A 22045-nucleotide genomic window follows, 5' to 3' on the forward strand; every position below is an offset into this window, starting at 1 on the left:
TAAATCGTGTATACACATTGTATTACATCTAAAGCAAACAATAATATTCGTTTAAGCCGTGTCCAATGACCCCTTTAAATCATTAAAATAGTAAGTATCCTGAAAATAATTCAACCTGCCGGGCAGGTTTTTATCCTATCTGCGACCCTATCTACGAAATACAGGCTAAAAGTCTTGTTTGTTTCTGTTGCCTCTTTAAGGTATTTTTTTAATTAATTAAGTATTTAATTTTAATTAATAATTAATATGTTGATACCAATGTAAAAGAAAGTATAATAATATAGAAATAATTCAGCCTATTTATAGTTTTACAGTGAAAGTTTGTTACTTGGAGATTTACAGAACAGCAAATATATTAGGCATTTCTAGTATTTATACGATTTTTATTTTGCTATATGGTGCATACAAAAAAATGAGGCACTTTACAGATCTGTAAACGTGAGTGAAATATTGGGTCGCTGTTTGACGTTTTTGGCTTCGGTAACACGTTATTGCGCTGTAGCTGCTGTGACGTCCGCACGGCAATAAATCCCACAATTCCTCAAGAAAAATAAGGAGCGTGGGGAGTTAAATCGTGCCTTTGAGATAATTGACAGGAATCGACAGTATATCGGATGGGAAGCATACCTTACATATGCCGGAGTTTATTATTAAATGCGTTTGTGGCTCGTTATTTCAAACCAGGTAAGCCCATGTCTACAAGTTTCTCCAGAACGGCTGATGACAACACTGCATGTCTGGCCAGAATCACCTGTTGTGCGCACTTGTTCTGACACTGTGAGTTTTGTTTACTCTCACAAGTTTGTTTTTATAACAGTAATTGAATGCACAATTAACAGTGTTTATTAACTAATTTATTTTAACAATAATTTAATGACAATCTTTATTGACAATGGCTTGCTCTGTTGGCAGAGGCGGTCTTAACAAAGAGGCATAGGTAGGCGGCTGCTTGGGGGCCCCTACCAGCGGTCATAATAGGGGGGCCCCAACCAACCTTAAAAATAAGAAATAAACAAAACCCTTATCGTCATTAACCCTTCAAAAGCATGGTAAATTGTATAAATATTCTAAAGAAATACGTTGAAACTTTGAAGTAGTAGTTAAAATGTCCCGTTCATGTTTATCTGTCACTACACACATACACCCCCTTCTTTCACAATGAAATGGACTAGTCCGTGACACTGCGCGTGGCACGAAAGATAAACACAGAGTGACAGGAGGACTGGGAATGTACACAAACAGAGGGAGACAAATATAAACGCGAAAATGAAACGATCTTATCCAAAAAAGAAAAAAGCGAAAAGACAGCGATAAATACTTGGCAACGCTGCCAAAGATGACACATTTTTTTGGTACTGTTGTTGAGGATAATGACAGGAACATATTGACAGGACAACAATGACGTCCAAAGTGTTGAAAAGTCCTGTACAGCAGAGAAGAAATTGAAGAGGACTTCACGTTGTTGCCGCCCGCTGGCGACAGTGTTAATGACGTTGACACAGATGAGGTGGAAGAGTTGTCCAGTGATGGCCACTTTGACACTGATCATGACTGGGCTTTGGTGACTATAAGAATACTGACAATTAATACATTTGTTTATTGCTGTTTAATGCTGCTCAAATCTGCCATATTTACACAAACATTGCTTTGCATAATGTAAGATTAATGTTGTTTAATGTGTAAATTATACAAATGATTAAAAAAAGATTTAAGGCTGTTGCTGATGTCTTTGAGTCAGAGGAGCATATGATCATATGTCATAAATATAAAAAAAAGGAACTGCAAGATTTTAACAACAACAAAACATTATCGTTACTTTTGGTATTGTTATTAAGATTTTTTATACTATAATAATTATAATGGTTTTTATGTCGTATTCTTAGGTTAGGTAGGACAAACTGTTTATGAATGAGTAAATCTTCACGTTGTCTCTTAGCAGCATGAAAAATAAACGTTTATTTTAACTGGGAATAAACAGATAGCGAGTCATTAACTTCAGCCACAATCCTGTCTTATAAAGCATGAATCGGATTGCATGAAACTCCCGTTCAAAAAAGTGAATCTGACTGATCGTATCTGCAGAGAAACAAAACTGATTTCCGCCGGCGAGACTTCTGATTGGTCATTACGTTCATGTAGTGTGATTGGTTGATGCTCAGCGCTGTGAGGCACCGTAATCGGACGTGCAAGGACAGGTTTCGAGTTAGCTCTCATTTCTCGGCGTTAGAAAAACAAGGTGTGGCGTGCGAAAATACCGAAATAAGTTTTCTCACGGTGAATGCATGAGACTTGAGAGCCCTGAAGTAATTTACTTTCATTTAGTTGCACTTTCACCAATGCGTTATTTCTAAGCTACAAAGCGTGAATTTGTGCTTCTTATCAGAACCGTTTTCCCTCATGAGAGCAGACATGGCAGCTCATTACACAGCAAGCCTTCTACATTCTAATGTGTTTTTAACTGTAATATAAATTTAAACATCTAACTTTACCCCCACTGTATGTGTCTGAAATCAGCCACTATACTCTCATTCACTATTCCTAGCATTAGTACACTAATATAGTCCACTGTAAGGAGCGGGTGAAAGGAGTGAGTAAATTTGGACACTGGAAATGCTGCGGCAAGCATGGCAGGTTTCCATTACTCTTCTGTAGCCAGGTGGTAAAGAAAATTTAAACAAGCTGTGTATGGCCCTTTAAGTGATTTGTCCCCCGTTCACATGATGCGGTGCGCTAACTCTTTGTGCGCATGCGTAACACAGAGAAACTAAAGAAAACGTTGCGCTCTTGTGGAGACGAAGCTCTGTGTGTGCTGCGTGGCTCTGAGAGGCCGAAAACGTTACACTCTTGAAGAGAAGCAGTTGCGTGTCATCGCTGGTTCTGTCCATATGAACGTGTCATCGCGGTCATGGATTTTGTGCATGGTTGTGATTCTGATCCATGGATTGAGTATGCACATGGCGAGTGGACCTCGTGGAGAATGCTAGCGAGCATTTGGGTATGTAATGTTAGTTAAATGTATTACAGCAGTATGTTACTTTCTTTATAATATTCTTTTTATAAGAACTGTTAACAGAAGCATATGTATGATCAGATAAGTGTATCATGTGTTTTTGATCGTTAATGTTGATTTTTCTTTGATGTGGTTGTAAAGTGGCTAACTGGTGTGCTTTGTTCTTCTACGCACAGCCACTACCGTATTTTGTTGTATTTTTTTTCATTTTGTGTACGTAAGGGGTTCTTTTATTTCTTTTTATTTCTTTTTTGTAAAACCGAGATTTAATCAGTGTTTTATGGGTGCTGATTTTGCATTCAGCTACTGATGGTTTTTTTTATGATTGTATTTTATTTTATTGTGTAAAACTTGCTCCCAACGACCGCTGTAATACTTTGTGGCAAACAGCAGTCAGATTAAACCTGAAATTATAACTTTTCTTTTTCTGGGTGTGTTTTATTTCTCTTTCCACCCACCACATTTTGGTACCAGGAGTGGGGTACCTGACTGTTGGGAGCTCTTTTTTTGTATTTATTTATTTTTCTCGAAATACGGTAGTGGTGAGTTGCAGGGACGCAGAGGGGAGGCGATCACCTGCGGCTGAGTGTCCAGTGTGAAGACGTCGGCTGGGAGTTGTGTGGCCAAGAGACTGGATCGCTGGACGAGGTGTCACTGCCTGTGACGGAGCCCAGGAGTGTGGTGTCGGCCTATGGCTTGTTGCGTGTGACCTGCAAGAAGATTCCTCGTGTTACAGACATTTCTGGATTATATATCCTTTGAACTGAAAAGAAAAAAAAATCTACCGGACATTGTATTTGTGGACTTTGTAATTGTGCTTTAGTAACATGTCATAGTCTAGCAACGAAGATTCTGCCTCACCGGGTACTTCCACTACTGGACAGAATATACATTCTGATGAGTATGATGTTCAGGGACAAATCCAAGAATTGAGTAGAAAACATGCTGAAACTTTAGCAGCGATAGCTGATCTAAGTCGAGAGCCCAGTAGATCCTATATCTACGTGCCAAGGGAAAGACACATTCAGTCTTTTAGTGGGGAGTTTAGCAAAGATTGTAGAAATGAAGACGAGTTCATCGAAGAGGTAGAAAGAGTGTTACTTGTCAGAAACCAGACTCCCGAAGATCAAGCAGACTTTGTTCTTTCTTTGTTAAAGGGTGCTGCTTGGGAGGAAGTTAGGTTAAGACGGGGGGATCAACCTCGGCGAACAGAGGACCTCTTTGCCTACCTCAGAGAGGCCTTCGGGGAGAAGCGTAGTTTGGCCCAGTTACTCCAGAGTTTTCTATACTCGTAAGCAATTAGAAGGTGAAGACCTGCGTATGTACTCTCACTCTTTGTCTCAGATTTTGAACTCCGTCATGAAACAGTCCCCAGATGCCATTGTAAATGTGAATTCTGCCATTAGAGATCAGTTTGTTGAGGGGGTTAGAGATGCTGCCCTTAGAAGAGAACTTCGTAGGTTTGTGAGGGATAAGCCCCGAGCAACCTTGATTGAGGTACGAGACGAAGCGATCATGTGGTCTTTCGAAGACCCCAAATTGCGTGTTAGCAAGGTAACCCTTCATCAGCATGTCACTTCTGAGTCTACAGAAGCCCGCTGTGAGACTATCGGTATGTCTGATAAAAGCTCTGTCAGGCTTGAAGAAGTCTTACAGGTAGTAGCAGAGCAAGGGAAGGCCATAGGGGAACTAACTGAAGCGGTTCAGAAATTAACTCTTCGTTGTACTAATGCTGAAGTTGCGCGTCGCCCCAACCCCAAGATGCAGCCCAGATTTACAGATGATGGCCAGCCAATCTGCTTCAAGTGTAATGAGGTGGGCCACATAGCAAAAAATTGCATTCGAAAGCTGAAACAGACAGTCAGGGAGGATACAGTATCCTTCACACCTCAGGGAAATGCGCACCCTCGGTTGCTGTGAGTCAGGCGATGCAAGGGCAGATGATTGGCTCAACTCAATTTAAATCTGATCATGACCGGTTACTTCAGAATGCTGTGGGGAGGTGTCCTGTAGTTGATTTAAAAATTAGTAAATGTTTCGTGTTTGCTTGATACCGGAAGTCAAGGCAGTACGATTACAGAACAGTTCTTTGAACAGCATTTAGCAGGTGAAGCCAAAGACATGCAGTCTACATCCAGTTGGCTAAAAATTACTGCTGCGAATGGGTTAGATATCCCTTACCTTGGCTATCTCGAGCTCACAGTTGAGACGATGGGTATGACCCTGTCGGAGTGTGGGTTTTTAGTAGTCAGAGATGCGCAGAGTTCATCTGCTGTTCCAGCACTCATTGGTATGAATATCATAGACAGATGCAGGCAGTTGGTTCATGCTGAATTTGATACCACTCTAGGTGGAGAGTTACGGTCTGACTGGAGAGAGGTTTTTCAGCAGGTGCGGAGTGCTAGTAGACTTGAAAAACGAAGTGTTGCACGACTAGCTGGAAAAGAAGCTGTGCATATACCTGCTTTATCAGTCTCAACAGTAATGGTTCGAGGAATTGAATCTGCCTTACCTGCGTGTTGTTCCAGCTGGCTGTTAGAGTCTGGAAATTCACCTTTACCTGAGGGGTTTGTGGTAGTACCGTCCCTTGTGTCCAATGTAAAACCATTGTTGCCTGTTCCAGTTGTAAATCTCTCCACAGAAGATGTGTGGTTGCAGCCTCGTGCCCGGCTGGGTACATTTTGCCCTGTTGAGGTAAATCCAAAAGCTGGCTGTGAAGTAAAGTTCCAGAGAATTTCAGCTGGAGTGGAGGAGGTATCTGTCAAAACTGAAGAGAGACAGGTATTGGCGAATGGTTTGCCAGATTTTGTTGACAAGCTGAGTCTAGGTGGTACTGTCAAACAATGAGCAGAGCTAAAAGCTTTGCTCTCTAGGTTTTCTGATGTGTTTGCGTTGGTCGATGAGGATCTCGGGTTCTCTGATAAAGAGCAGCACGAGATCCATCTTGTAGATGATGTTCCAGTTTCCAGAAAATTGAATTCAAAGACTAAACGAGATGCATTTCCGTTGCCGCAGATAGATGAAAGTTTTGATGCGTTGCGAGGTGCACAGTTTTTCTCGACCATTGACTTGGCGAGCGAGTACCATCAAGTAGCAGTCTGTGAGCAAGACCAACCAAAGACAGCGTTTACAACACCTTTTGGTATATTTGAGTACTCTCGTATGCCCTTTGGAGTCTGTAATGGTCCGTCCACTTTTCAGCGCCTTATGCAAACTGCCATGGGAGATTTGGTCTTTCAGATCATGTTGGTCTACTTGGATGATCTCCGAATATACTCCTCCAGCTTTCAGGACCATCTTCAGAGGTTAGAGGTAGTTTTTCGTAGGCTGAAGGAAACCGGGCTTAAGGTCAAGCTTGAGAAGTGCAGTTTCCTGCAGAAAGAAGTCAGGTTGTTGGGTCATCAGATCTCTGCTCAAGGAATTGGCACTGACCCCAGAAAGGTTGAGGCTGTGAGTCAATGGAGAACTCCTAGTGCAGTGAAGGAGTTAAGATCATTTTTGGGTTTCTGTAGTTATTACAGAAAGTTCATGGAGGGGTTTTCCGGGATCGCAGGTCCTCTTCACGACTTGGTGAACTTGTGCCTAAATCAGCGGGGTACAGTTAGGAAGTCGGAGTTTTGCTCACTATGGTCAGCTGAGTGTCAGTTAGCCTTTGAGTTGCTGAAGGAGAAGCTTACATCCGCTCCAATATTGGGCTATGCCGATTTCACCCTTCCATTTATTGTGGAAACTGATGCGAGTAATGAAGGTCTAGGAGCAGTTTTGAGTCAGCAACAAGGCGACGGTAAAAGAGTTATCGCGTATGCTAGTAGGAGACTGCGCCATGCAGAAAAGAATGACCGGAACTATAGTAGTATGAAGCTCGAACTGTTAGCTCTGAAATGGGCTGTCTCAGAGAAGTTCCGTGGTTATCTGTTAGGCTCAAAGTTTGTAGTCATCACGGATAACAATCCATTATGTCAACTGAAGACAGCAAAGCTAGGTGCCATTGAGCAACGGTGGGTGGCCCAGTTAGCCGTTTTTGACTTTGAGGTCAAGTACAGGCCCGGGCGGCAGAATGCTGCCGCCGACGCACTCTCTAGACACCCATTAGCAGGGGAGCCTGTGAACTCGGATGATGCAGATTACGATGACTGTATTGCCATCTGTAATGTGGTAACTAGGGGTACCCCTTTGGACTCAGAGTTGTTATCCGCTGGGGATCAGTGTTGAAAAGTGAGGCAAATTCAGGCTTTAGAGTGTGGAGTCAGAGTAGAAGGGACTGATACTCGAGGAGGTATGTTTACTCTGCCAGGTTATACAAAAGCAGAGTTGAGAGAGTTTCAGCTAAAGGATCTGTTTCTCAGTTCTTTCAGAAAATTCTGGGATGGTAACCGATTATAAAAAATTATCAGGAAAGGCGCAGCTTGCCTAAGCCTGTTTTGTCCCTTTTGAAACAGAGGAAGTGTATTACGGAGTCAGATGGGTTGCTCTATAGAGTTGTGAGTGTCACTATTGAGTGTCGGCAGCTGCTTGTACCTGTTTGTTTGCAGGGACGAATCCTGAAGAGTGTCCATGACAAGATGGGACACCAGGGTATTGAGCGCTCACTTAACCTGTTGAGGCAGAGATGCTTCTGGGTTGGCATGTATGAGGATGTAGAGAAGTGGATCAAAGGGTGTCAAAGGTGTATTTTGACTAAAATGCCTCAGCCAAGGATTCGGCCTCCAATGAAACCGTTTCTAGCGTCAAGGCCTTTGGAGGTGGTGGCTGTAGATTTTACGCTGCTTGAACCGGCCTCAGATGGTCGTGAGAATGTGTTGGTAGTTACCGATGTGTTTACCAAGTTTACACAGGCTTTCCCTACCAAAGATCAGAGGGCAGACACTACCGCCAAGGTTTTACTCAGAGACTGGTTCATGAAGTATGGCATTCCAGAGAGGTTACACTCGGACCAGGGGAGAAACTTTGAGAGTGAGGTGATAGCGGAGTTGTGTAAATTGTATGGGGTGAAGAAAACGCGAACTACCCCTTACCGGCCTCAGGTCAATGCTCAGTCTGAGCGGTTTAACCGGACGCTCCATGAGTTGTTGAGAACTCTTCCCCCTGAAAAGAAGAGACGGTGGCCAGAGTACCTTCCTGAGTTAGTCTATGCGTATAACGTAACCCCACATGCGACAACAGGGTACTCGCCTTATTTCTTGTTGTTTGGTGTAGATCCACGTCTCCCTGTAGATGCTCTTCTGGGTCAGGAGCAAGCTGTGGATAGGCGGCAGGATTGGTTAGTAATTCACCAGAATAGACTCCGGGAAGCTCATGAACGAGCAAGAGAATTTGCTGAGCAGAAAGCTCGTGAGAGACTTGCTCCCTTGAATGACAAGGTATACTGCCCTACTGTTGATGTTGGCCAGACCGTGTACTTGCGTCACAGACCGGTTGGCAGAAACAAGATATTGGATGCGTGGGCTCCTACGGTGCACCGGGTCATAGAAGTGCAGGGTACTACGTACACTGTTGAGCCTCTTGAGGGTGGCCCCAGTAAGAGAGTTCACAGAGTGGATTTGCGTCCTTGTGATGCGCCTGTTGTGAAACCTGTGGTAACAGACAGCAGCCCAGCATCTCCACAACCTGAGTATCAGGTTGAGCAGGTTGAGGTGGAGGGTTCTGATCCAGATTGTGTTGTTTTGGAAGAGGTCACATTTCCAAACCTCGCGGAAGCAGAGCGTGTGAATGTTGAGATGTCCAGGCCAGTTGAGGAGGTGTCTATTGTTGGCTCTTATCCTGTTTCGGAGAGTGTGGAACAACAAGCTTCCGAGTCAGGTAAACTATCAGAGTGTGTGGTAATTCCTAAGGTAGACAGATCTGTGTCTAGGAGACCAGTGCCTACTCCCCAGACGAACCAGCCGGCCTAATGCTGGTGTGCATTCAAACCTGTTTAACGAACCAAGGTCGGTTTGTAATTCCGTTTCTGTTAGTCCTGAAGTTTTTTCACAGGTGTTAACAAGCCTTGGTACTGTGTTCTTCAGAGAGGCTGTAAAAGAGGTGAGGAGTATGTATTGAGTCATTGAGGATAATGACACTCAGCAGGGGAGAGTGTAGCCAGGTGGTAAAGAAAATTTAAACAAGCTGTGTATGGCCCTTTAAGTGATTTGTCCCCCGTTCACATGATGCGGTGCGCTAACTCTTTGTGCGCATGCGTAACACAGAGAAACTAAAGAAAACGTTGCGCTCTTGTGGAGACGAAGCTCTGTGTGTGCTGCGTGGCTCTGAGAGGCCGAAAACGTTACACTCTTGAAGAGAAGCAGTTGCGTGTCATTGCTGGTTCTGTCCATATAAACGTGTCATCGCGGTCGTGGATTTTGTGCATGGTTGTGATTCTGATCCGTGGATTGAGTGTGCACATGGCGAGTGGACCTCGTGGAGAATGCTAGCGAGCATTTGGGTATGTAATGTTAGTTAAATGTATTACAGCAGTATGTTACTTTCTTTATAATATTCTTTTTATAAGAACTGTTAACAGAAGCATATGTATAATCAGATAAGTGTATCATGTGTTTTTGATCGTTAATGTTGATTTTTCTTTGATGTGGTTGTAAAGTGGCTAACTGGTGTGCTTTGTTCTTCCACGCACAGCCACTACCGTATTTTGTTGTATTTTGTTTCATTTTGTGTACGTAAGGGGTTCTTTTATTTCTTTTTTTTGTAAAACCGAGATTTAATCAGTGTTTTATGGGTGCTGATTTTGCATTCAGCTACTGATGTTTTTTTTTGATGATTATATTTTATTTTATTGTGTAAAACTTGCTCCCATCGACCGCTGTAATACTTTGTGGTAAACAGCAGTCAGATTAAACCCTGAAATTATAACTTTTCTTTTTCTGGGTGTGTTTTATTTCTCTTTCCACCCACCACACTTCAAAATGCTCAAAATGAAATGGCGCATTGAAAATACACCCAGTGGAAACATTTACATTACATTTACATTTATTCATTTAGCAGACGCTTTTATCCAAAGCAACTTACAAGTAGTTTTTTTACAGTGACACATTACTGCAGAGCAATCAGGGGTAAGGTGCCTTGCTCAAGGGCACTTCAGTCATTACCCGCTGGCACCGAGATTCAAACCGGCAACCTTCTGATCACAAGCCCAACGCCCCACCAGGCCACATACACTTGAAAAGATAATACGGTGGCCCACTAGTGCACAGCTCAACGAAATTTAAAATGGGAAATATAAGTTCAAAACGCAATCAAGCCACAACACTACAGAATCAAGCCACAACACAATGCAATCAAGCCACAAAACTACGGAATAAAGCCACAACACAATGAAATCAAGCCACAACACTACGGAATAAAGCCACAACACAACGCAATCAAGCCACAACACAACGCAATCAAGCCACAACACTACGGAATAAAGCCACAATGCAATCAAGCCACAACACAATGGAAGAAAGCCACAACACTATGGAATCGAGTCACAACACAACGGAATAAAGCCACAACTCAACGCAATCAAGCCACAACACAATGGAAGAAAGCAACAACACAACGCAATCAAGCCACAACACTACGGAATAAAGCCACAACGCAATCAAGCCACAACACAATGGAAGAAAGCCACAACACAACGCAATCAAGCCACAACACTACGGAATAAAGCGACAACGCAATCAAGCCACAACACAATGGAAGAAAGCCACAACACAACGCAATCAAGCCACAACGCAATCAAGCCACAACACTACGGAATAAAGCCACAATGCAATCAAGCCACAACACAATGGAATCGAGTCACAACACAACGGAATAAAGCCACAACTCAACCGGTCAAGCCACAACACAATGGAAGAAAGCCACAACACAACGCAATCAAGCCACAACGCAATCAAGCCACAACACTACGGAATAAAGCCACAATGCAATCAAGCCACAACACAATGGAATCGAGTCACAACACAACGGAATAAAGCCACAACTCAACCGGTCAAGCCACAACACAATGGAAGAAAGCCACAACACAACGCAATCAAGCCACAACACTACGGAATCAAGCCACAACGCAATCTAGCCACAACACAATGGAAGAAAGCCACAACACAACGCAATCAAGCCACAACACAATGGAATCGAGTCACAACACAATGGAAGAAAGCCACAACACAACGCAATCAAGCCACAACACTACGAAATCAAGCCACAACGCAATCAAGCCACAACACAATGGAAGAAAGCCACAACACAACGCAATCAAGCCACAACACAATGGAATCGAGTCACAACACAATGGTGTTAGGACTCTGTCCTTCCTGTCTCGAGCTTTCAAGCTCCCTGGGCAGAGTCATGACATTGCTACGTCTTTCGGGTTTTTGTTGTGTTATGTGTGGAGACATGTGGCTTTATGTTGTTACGTGATGCCACGTGTCTTCCTGTTATGTCTCTCAGCCCCACCCTCCTATCTCTGGTAATTTCCTAAGGGTTTCATTCCCATCGTCTGTTTGGTGTTTCACTTTAATTAGGGTTTTATTCCCATCAGCTGTCACCACTCTCCCCATGTAATCACTCCTCGTTAGTGTCTCCCTTTATATGGTCTCAGTTTCTCTCTGTTCAGTGTTGGTGCATTGTCTTTATCATATGTCTTTATCTATTGTCTACTGTTCATGTGTAACACGGATGTCTTGTCGTTGGATTACACGTTGTTCCTGTTCCAGTTTGTAGACTTATTATTTCTCTTTTATATAGACCTTGGTTTTTCCCCTCGTGGAAAGTGTTTGTTTCTAGTGTTTGTTGGCTAGTGTCTTTTTGTTCTTGTTTTTCCCCATTGCGGGTGTTTGTTTTTCTAGTTTTGTTCACATTCAAATAAAATTTGATTTATCTAACTCCTCGTCTGCCTGCATCTGGGTTCTGTCCAAGCCATATCGTGACAGAATGCACCAACCCATAAGAACCCAGCAGGTGGCGATTTTCCCTGCAAGGCCTCGCCAGCCTGGTCCCCTCTCCAGCATTCGCCAGGGGAACTTGGACCGGGACGAGTACCTGGACAGGTTCCTGGAGGCCGCAGTGGAGGAGCTCTTCGGGGAGGAAGAGGTGACGGCGGCGTTCAACAGCGGACTGAGGGTCCCCCTATCGCCTGCGGAGATGATGAGGCTGAGACCGCTTGGCTTCGAGGGTGTGCTCCAGTTCGCCATGAGCCGACCGGAGCCCAGTGTCTCCGTCTGTCCGAGGTTGTCTTCTCCGTTGGGCCCCATCCCCGAGGATCACACCCTGGAGCTTGGGGTGGTGACCACCACCGCACCATCAGCCTCGGACCCTGCAACCTCTTCACCACCTACCAGTCTTCAGGGCAAGCGTGGAAGGAGAGAGTCCTGGGGGTCCTCTTCGGAGGCCTCCAACGCGGAGCCAGCCCCGTCCTTCACCTCCTTCCTCCAGCCGACTACCAGGAGATTGGCTCGGCAGAAGAGGAAGAGGCAACGGAGGGGGGCACGTAACCCAGCCCAGCCGGCGCTCCTTCCGGTTCTCCAGCCGGGTTCACAGCCAGCGATCCAGCAGGCGTCAGGACCTGCCTCTCCGCAGGCGTCAGCACCTGCCTCTCCGCAGGCGTCAGGACCTGCCTCTCCGCAGGCGTCAGGACCTGCCTCTCCGCAGGCGTCAGGACCTGCCTCTCCGCAGGCGTCAGGACCTGCCTCTCCGCAGGCGTCAGGACCTGCCTCTCCGCAGGCATCAGGACCTGCCTTTCCGCAGGCATCACGACCTGCCTTTCCGCAGGCATCAGGACCTGCCTTTCCGCAGGCATCAGGACCTGCCTTTCCGCAGGCATCAGGACCTGCCTTTCCGCAGGCATCAGGACCTGCCTTTCCGCAGGCATCAGGACCTGCCTTTCCGCAGGCATCAGGACCTGCCTTTCCGCAGGCATCAGGACCTGCCTTTCCGCAGGCATCAGGACCTGCCTTTCCGCAAGCATCAGGACCTGCCCCTCCGCAGGCGGCCGGACCTGCCCTTCCGCAGGCGGCCTTCCAGCCGGTGCCTCAGCCGGCCTTCCAGCCGGTGCCTCAGCCAGTCCTCCGGCCGGCATCACCTCAAACTTTTTTTCCCCTTGGACACACACCTCTCCCTAGCCCCTTCAAGTCCCCGCCGGTCTCGTCCGGTTGCTTCAAGTCCCCGCCGGTCTCGTCCGGTTGCTTCAAGTCCCCGCCGGTCTCGTCCGGTTGCTTCAAGTCCCCGCCGGTCTCGTCCGGTTGTTTCAAGCCCCCGCCGGTCTCGTCCGGTTGTTTCAAGCCCCCGCCGGTCTCGTCCGGTTGTTTCAAGCCCCCGCCGGTCTCGTCCGGTTGTTTCAAGCCCCCGCCGGTCTCGTCCGGTTGTTTCAAGCCCCCGCCGGTCTCGTCCGGTTGTTTCAAGCCCCCGCCGGTCTCGTCCGGTTGTTTCAAGCCCCCGCCGGTCTCGTCCGGTTGTTTCAAATCCCCGCCGGTCTCGTCCGGTTGTTTCAAGTCTCCTCAACCTGTCCCACCCTTTTCTGGTGTCCCCAAGGTTTGGTCTCCCATTCCCCCACCCCCCCTCCCATGTTTGTTGTTTTTGTTGACCCACCCGAACCCCTTCATAGCCTCCCTTATGTTCCCTTTAGTTTGTTCTGTGTTGTGCTTGTGGTGTTTGTCTTTGTGCTTTTGTGTTTTGGCCCGCTGAGGTTTCTCCCTTGAGACGCCATGGGGCGTTTCTGGGGGCGGGGGTAATGTTAGGACTCTGTCCTTCCTGTCTCGAGCTTTCAAGCTCCCTGGGCAGAGTCATGACATTGCTACGTCTTTCGGGTTTTTGTTGTGTTATGTGTGGAGACATGTGGCTTTATGTTGTTACGTGATGCCACGTGTCTTCCTGTTATGTCTCTCAGCCCCACCCTCCTATCTCTGGTAATTTCCTAAGGGTTTCATTCCCATCGTCTGTTTGGTGTTTCACTTTAATTAGGGTTTTATTCCCATCAGCTGTCACCACTCTCCCCATGTAATCACTCCTCGTTAGTGTCTCCCTTTATATGGTCTCAGTTTCTCTCTGTTCAGTGTTGGTGCATTGTCTTTATCATATGTCTTTATCTATTGTCTACTGTTCATGTGTAACACGGATGTCTTGTCGTTGGATTACACGTTGTTCCTGTTCCAGTTTGTAGACTTATTATTTCTCTTTTATATAGACCTTGGTTTTTCCCCTCGTGGAAAGTGTTTGTTTCTAGTGTTTGTTGGCTAGTGTGTTTTTGTTCTTGTTTTTCCCCATTGCGGGTGTTTGTTTTTCTAGTTTTGTTCACATTCAAATAAAATTTGATTTATCTAACTCCTCGTCTGCCTGCATCTGGGTTCTGTCCAAGCCATATCGTGACAAATGGAAGAAAGCCACAACACAACGCAATCAAGCCACAACACTACGGAATCAAGCCACAAAGCAAACAAGCCACAACACAATGGAAGAAAGCCACAACACAACGCAATCAAGCCACAACACTACGGAATCAAGCCACAACGCAATCAAGCCACAACACAATGAAAGAAAGCCACAAAACTATGGAATCGAGTCACAACACAATGGAAGAAAGCCACAACACTATGGAATCGAGTCACAACACAATGGAAGAAAGCCACAACACTATGGAATCGAGTCACAACACAATGGAAGAAAGCCACAACACTATGGAATCGAGTCACAACACAATGGAAGAAAGCCACAACACTATGGAATCGAGTCACAACACAATGGAAGAAAGCCACAACACTATGGAATCGAGTCACAACACAATGGAAGAAAGCCACAACACTATGGAATCGAGTCACAACACAATGGAAGAAAGCCACAACACTATGGAATCGAGTCACAACACAACGGAATAAAGCCACAACTCAATCAAGCCACAACACAATGGAAGAAAGCCACAACACTATGGAATCGAGTCACAACACAATGGAAGAAAGCCACAACACTATGGAATCGAGTCACAACACAATGGAAGAAAGCCACAACACTATGGAATCGAGTCACAACACAATGGAAGAAAGCCACAACACTATGGAATCGAGTCACAACACAATGGAAGAAAGCCACAACACTATGGAATCGAGTCACAACACAATGGAAGAAAGCCACAACACTATGGAATCGAGTCACAACACAATGGAAGAAAGCCACAACACTATGGAATCGAGTCACAACACAATGGAAGAAAGCCACAACACTATGGAATCGAGTCACAACACAACGGAATAAAGCCACAACTCAATCAAGCCACAACACAATGGAAGAAAGCCACAACACTATGGAATCGAGTCACAACACAATGGAAGAAAGCCACAACACTATGGAATCGAGTCACAACACAACGGAATAAAGCCACAACTCAACGCAATCAAGCCACAACACAATGGAAGAAAGCCACAACACTATGGAATCGAGTCACAACACAATGGAAGAAAGCCACAACACTATGGAATCGAGTCACAACACTACGGAATAAAGCCACAACTCAATCAAGCCACAACACAATGTCCGTACAATTAACTAATAATTTTTAATGAACATTAATTAACATATAATTAATGAACATTAACATAATTCTTATTTAAGATGTTGAATTTGTGGTTTCGGATTTTAAAAACTGAAGGCACAGTTTACATATCCAAGAGCACAGATTAATCTGTGAGCACAAGTTTTTGTTGTTGATATCTTTGCTGACTGGTCCAATCTGTTCAGTGGAGTTGGGTAAAATATCTGTAGAAATTTGTCTTCCAGGTAAAAAATGCCTGAAAGTGTCAGCATTTGACCGGAGTTGTTCTGTTTTTGGACATTAGGGGTCACTATTGCTATCTTTGTCTATCATTTGTTTTAGTCATGGTTTTCCCCTGTGCCTCATTTGCCCTGTGTGTATTTAATCCCCGAGTTTTTTTTAGTTCTTTGCTCTGTGTTTGTAGGTTAGTACCCTGTCTTGGATTGTTGTCAAACTTTTGTGGTTAAAACTGAGATTTATCTTTTTGACGCCTTTTTGTTTACCGATTTGAGCTATTGGGACCTTTTGAGTCTTTTGTTTGCATCCAGTTTTTTGAGTTTTTTGTTTTGTGGCATTTTCTTCATTTCTTGGGATTATTTTATCATTGTGGATTATATCATCTTCTGGGTTCTACCGACCTCTTGTGGCTCATTCAGGTTTACCTGACAGAAAGGTCTCCGGACCACAAGAATAATAATATCAAAGTGTAAACAGATGTTGCAAGTAGTTTGTGAATGTATTTATTTTACATAAACATTTAAGCACACTTTTATCCAAAGCGATTTACATTGCATTATCCTATACATTTATACATATATATCTGCAATCCCCTGGGATTTAACCCAAAACCTTTCGTTGTTAACATAATGCTCTTACCACTGATTTGACAGTTTATTAAAAAATGGAGAGAAAAAAGAATGAGAACGAGATAATAAGGGTTATAAAGGGTGCATATTACGACTGTTGAGGCCCCCATGCCTGAAAACGCTTAGGGCCCCCAAAATCACCAAGTCCGCCCATGCTTTGATACATTGATAAGCGCAAATAGTGCATAATAATACATGATCATACAAAAAATATAATAATAATATATATGTCTTAATAATTATCATGTTTCGTATTGGTGCCACTGGCTTTGAGGCTTTACATTAAATGTACACTATGTCTGGTGCAGTGTGTATTTTCAAAAGTTTTCTGTAAGGCCACGCGGTGGGGTGCTGTTGTTTCGAGTTAGTATAAATGTTAATAATATTATCATGCAATTGAGTTTGATGTTTTGATTATAGAAGGACATCAAATACACCACCTGTAATATTTCTTAATAAATGGCAAAAAGGTGTGAACCTTCATATTTTGCATAGTCATTCATGTTTCTGTTTGCAGGAATTTGTCAGAGCAATTTTTGTTGTGTTATTGCCTCCGTCGGGTCTTTTTGTTGTAGGACAGGAATATCCTCAGAGCTGTGAATTGCATCAGCCGGTTCAGGGAAAGTCTTTCACCGTCGCAGCTTCTTGTGTAGTTTTACTTTGTCTTTGCTGCTTTAAAAAACAGAAAACTGACATGCACGCGAGACACAAAGATGCATGTGCTGGAAAGATAAGCAAGCCTTTGGGTTTATAAGTACCTCACCTCTCTCTCTCTCTCTCTCTCTCTCCCTCTCTCTCTATCTATTTTTTTCCTCACTCATTTTCTCTCTCACACACATGCACACACTAAACAATTCTGCATGCCTTAAGAGGATTTACTGCTTGATTTGAAGTGTAATCAGAGTATGAAATATTAAGAAAGCTGGAGTAGGCCTATCTGCACTGTGCCTCTGCAGACGGGGATAAGACTTTACTTTTACTTGAAGTTTAGCGTAGTTATTTGTTTATATGCATATTCACTGATCGTGTGGATTTATTACGGCTGTGGTTGGTTTAGGCCAGAATTGTAGTTTACGCAAGTCAAAGCGGGCGTCTCTACTTTGCCAACGATCCTAAAAAGATCAAAATAAATCAAATGAAATGAGAAATTGCGTGTTTCGGTACGCTTTACCCTGTAGGTTGCCATTGTTAGTACCTTACTCTTTGTATTTCTCTGGGGTAAATCTAATGTTGTCCATAGAGTTCAAACCTATTCTTTTTTATTCGTGCAGGTTTACATTTTTCAACCCATCGATACACACCAGGAGATGGCAGTATTTATCTGCATTACAGAAGATTTGAGTCCGTCCTCATTCTAAGTTACATTAAGACTCAAATGTCAAGTGAAATGAATTAGATATCATAGTTTTTCCAGTGCAAATGCATTTTTAGTTTTAACTTTATCCGTTGCTCTAAGAACTAGTAAAACAAAGCTTATAAGATCTCGATACGTACTGTAAGTGTTTTACAGTAGAAATATACCCCGGTAAATCTTTGTTTTAAAGACCCTTTAAAATAAATGTTATCATTTAATATTAAGGTAAAGAAAAACTGTATTTGGACACAGGTGTTTTGTGTAATGTACAAACATCACAAGCACAGAATCTATCAATGCTCTTCAGCAGATTGAAGCTCGTGCGGCGTGTCTCATGGCAGGGTTTGTAGATTCAAGCGAATGTGTCACAAAGTGGCACGTCAAGCACCAGTACAGAGACTCGCAAATGTAAAGCTTCCAACAATAGGAGGCGGAAAATGTGAAGGGGAACAATTAAATTACGCCTTGCATGAAGTTTGCTTTTCATTTTGTGAGGCAAATTTAGCGGCATGCTTAATCATTATGCTGTCGAACACGATTCGCAAAAATATTCAAGAGCTTTGCGTGCCTCACTGCCCTTTCTGTATTGAAAAATAATGGGGCTCTATCCAATTAAAAACTGCATTTAAATCAAGAAAGTATTACATGGTCTTTAACAGTATCTGTCCGCTGGAGCTTCTCAGATGCAGAAGGACTAACAGACTCTCTGGCTGTGTGTTATTGTGCTACGTTTTGCTTGAGGATCGAAACAAAGCACAATGAATTATATTTTCTCATTGCTCAGGTGACTTGCTTATGAGACAGAGAGCTTAATTCCTTTTGGTTTTAAATTCAAACATATAACAAACATTTATGTGTGTATGGATTGAATGGCTTATTTAGGATGGTTTGTGCATACATCTTGCATTTGTATTGTGATGGTACTATGCCTTTTTTTGCTTGGTAAATTCTTCACAAGACCACATTAGAAGTAGATTTTACTGCGTGTAAATAACAACAGGACTTTGAATTACAGAACTAATTTGTAATATTCTGGTTGCTGCATTGCATTTATTGCATTATGTTCAATGCTTGTTACTGTACCATATGTGTGTGTGTGTGTGTGTTTATTGTGCATTCATGTGACATGTTTGCATTTCTTTACTCAAATCACATCATAATATTTTTCTTACGTGTAAATCAAGTCAAGGTAAAAATCACGTCTTCCGCTTGTGACAAGATGTAAAATCTACAGTAGCTGCTCCACATCATAATTAAAAGATTTGCAAACACATGTCAGCCGATTATTGCACGCAAACTGCTTTCCCTCGTCCCCAGCTGCATTACATTCCAGAAATCATTTACTGCTGCAATCTGATGTTTACTTCCAATGTCTAAATCTACTTACCACTCAAATCATTAATTGATATTTTAATGCTATTCTTATAATTGAAGTTGGCTAAATCCATGAACAAAAGGACACTGTGAATACAAATTGTGATCACTGTAATACACACATTTATTTCTATTATTCTCTCACTGTGTGTGTGTGTGTGTGTGTGTGGTGGATGCACGGATGCTGAACCGCTAGATGACATTGTTGAGCAACTGAACTCTGTCTCTCTCTCTCTCTCTCTCTCTCTCTCTCTCTCTCTCTCTCTCTCTCTCTCTCTGTATATCTGTCTTCAAGTAATTTGGAGAAGCAGTAGTGCCATACAGAGATCTATGTGTTTTATCCACAAAGAAAGATATTTGCAGGACCCTTGTGACTTCATCGCTTACAGATGCATTTCTGAAATAGTTTAAGTGGCAGCGTTACAAAAGTTGCAGGGGATTGTGGGTCAATGGTCTTCTGAAATCAGAGACAATAACATCCTGTTTAGAGCAGAAAGGCTGGATATTTGCTCTTATCGTCTCTGAATCGAAGAGGACATTTTCTGTGTCTCGGGCTCTTCGAGATGTTAATGTTCTCTCTTTCACTGGAGGTAAAACATGACCTGCACTAGCTCCTCCACAAATGTCACAGAGTTCAAGAAAGAGGATAAAAGCAGGAGAGATATTCAGCGCCGAGACTTGTCATGTAGCCATTTCAACAGAAGAAAATCATTTGGATTCATGTTTACATTTTTTTAAATATTTACTCCATTTAAAAAAAATCTAAATTTCAAATGAAATGACACGGACAGTACAGTATAAACTACATGTTCCAAAAATAATTCTTGGAAATGTTACGGAGTATTCATTTTCTTAATGCAATTATATTAATACCTCTTATTTCATATTATATCAATTTCGGTGAAAGTTACATTTTCATGTATTTCAGAATGTTCTTATATTAAGTATGTTCCTCATTTTCTGTAATGAAGCATGCACTGAAGCTGGCATTACTGTAACTCATTTATGCAAACCCGATGATCCATATTATCCAGTGTGATCTAAAAAATATTAAAAACATTTTGTGTGCTTCAGAGAAAACATCTTTCCAAAATTGCTTGCATTAGATTATTGACCTGAAACCAAACTGCACTTCTGCTTAAATATTTTGTTTCGGTTTTATTCATTATGGCTATTATTAGTTAGACTATAATTGTTTAAAATCCTTGTCTCCTTATTAAGTATCTCCTTATTTCCAGGATCAAATCTAGACCTCACTGCATGTAATGTGGCAACAAAGGCTTCATCTCAACTTGTCAAACTTATGTGAAATGTTTACTGTATAAGCCCTGCATGTGCATGAAGTCACAGTTACTGCATCATCCGCTCACAGTATCAGATCTGATTCTCTGAGCAGATTCATGTGACGGATAAACAAATATGTGAAGGACCTGCAGGTAGATGCAAACTATCTGGGGTGAAACTACAGCATCACATATGGCAATTTGACAATCATAATATACAGCGAATTCATCTCTCCAATAAAGTGATACATGTTATTTGAGCATTAAGTTCTTACATTTTTATTACAAATGAGAAAAACACACACTGAAAGGATTTTCAGGACCCTTGCTGTTTATTCTGCTTGTGTAAAGGAAACAATGTAGACTAAAATGACAATTCTCTAGATCAGCTTATTTGCAAAATGTCGTTTGACATCAGTTACAAAATGTACATTAAAAACAGCATATAGTTAGTCTAGATGTTCTCTGTGCACTACATAAAAATAATAATTTACTGTAAATAATTTACAAAAGATCTTTGGCCACGAGAGAAGTAGCTATTGATTTATACAAGAAACTAGTTGGTTAGTAAATTGGTCTGAACGATTACTTTCCTTTATGAATCAAAACTGTTTAACTGGAGTGGAAGATTCAAACCTGTATGACATCCTTTCTTACGTAGAATACAGAAGAAGTTATTTTGTAGAATGCCTTTGGTTTTGTGTCCAGTAAATGGGGCTCGGCGCTGTTCTTTAATGAAAAACTGTAGTCGACCTTTCTACATTCAGAATTTAACTGGTCGACTCGGCCAAGAATGAACCAGATTCCAGTCAGCGAATCAATAGTGAAGGAGGAAAGTCTTTGAGGCGGTTATTAATAATCCAATTTGTGCATCTGCATACGTCTCTGATATGAATTAAAATGGTAAAACCACAGACGCTGTGTAAAATGCCTCCTTTTAAAAGAGCCTTTGGGGTGTATAGCTGAAAAATCAGATGATGGCAATTGACTCTCAACAACATTGGCAGTACTAATGGAAAACATTCGTGCTGACCTGCTGCATTCGAAAGCATGTATAATAATTATAATGGCCGTAACTATTTTATGCTTATAATGAACATGCTGTAAAGTTTGAGATACTGGAATATTGCGTGTGTGCGTAAGGCTCTTATGTAAGCTGTTACATAACGGCAGAAACAACTTAAAAAAACGGATTTGTGGTCAAACAGATATGACTAAGAGTAACGTCATTAACTGCAAAGCTAACGAAAAGTGTAATGTGTAATGGTGGGATGCAGTTATTAGCTTAGATATTCGATGGATGTGTTGTTCGTTTACAAGTATCAATTTCATACATCATAATTCATTCGACTTGCATTCGATCTGTGGTAAAATATAAATAAGTAAATCCACCTGGAGATCTATATTTCTGTAGAATAAGAGCTTTCATTTGATTTGTATAACTTGAACATGTAAAAACGTCATGATGGACATGGGGAAATGATGCAGTTCAGCCTAAATAAGTTATTGTATGTACGATAAGTGGCGAAATGGTGCAGTTCTCTAGAAACTACTCTAACTATCATATGTGGTATTATTTGAAAGCTTAGAGTTACAGACATTAAAGAAATATCTTTGTGACCCGCCTGGGGGGGTCATAGAGTTTAATAACACTTTATTTCC

The sequence above is a fragment of the Barbatula barbatula genome, assembly GCF_947034865.1.
Source record: "Barbatula barbatula genome assembly, chromosome: 12".
NCBI classification, from domain to species: Eukaryota; Metazoa; Chordata; class Actinopteri; order Cypriniformes; family Nemacheilidae; genus Barbatula; species Barbatula barbatula.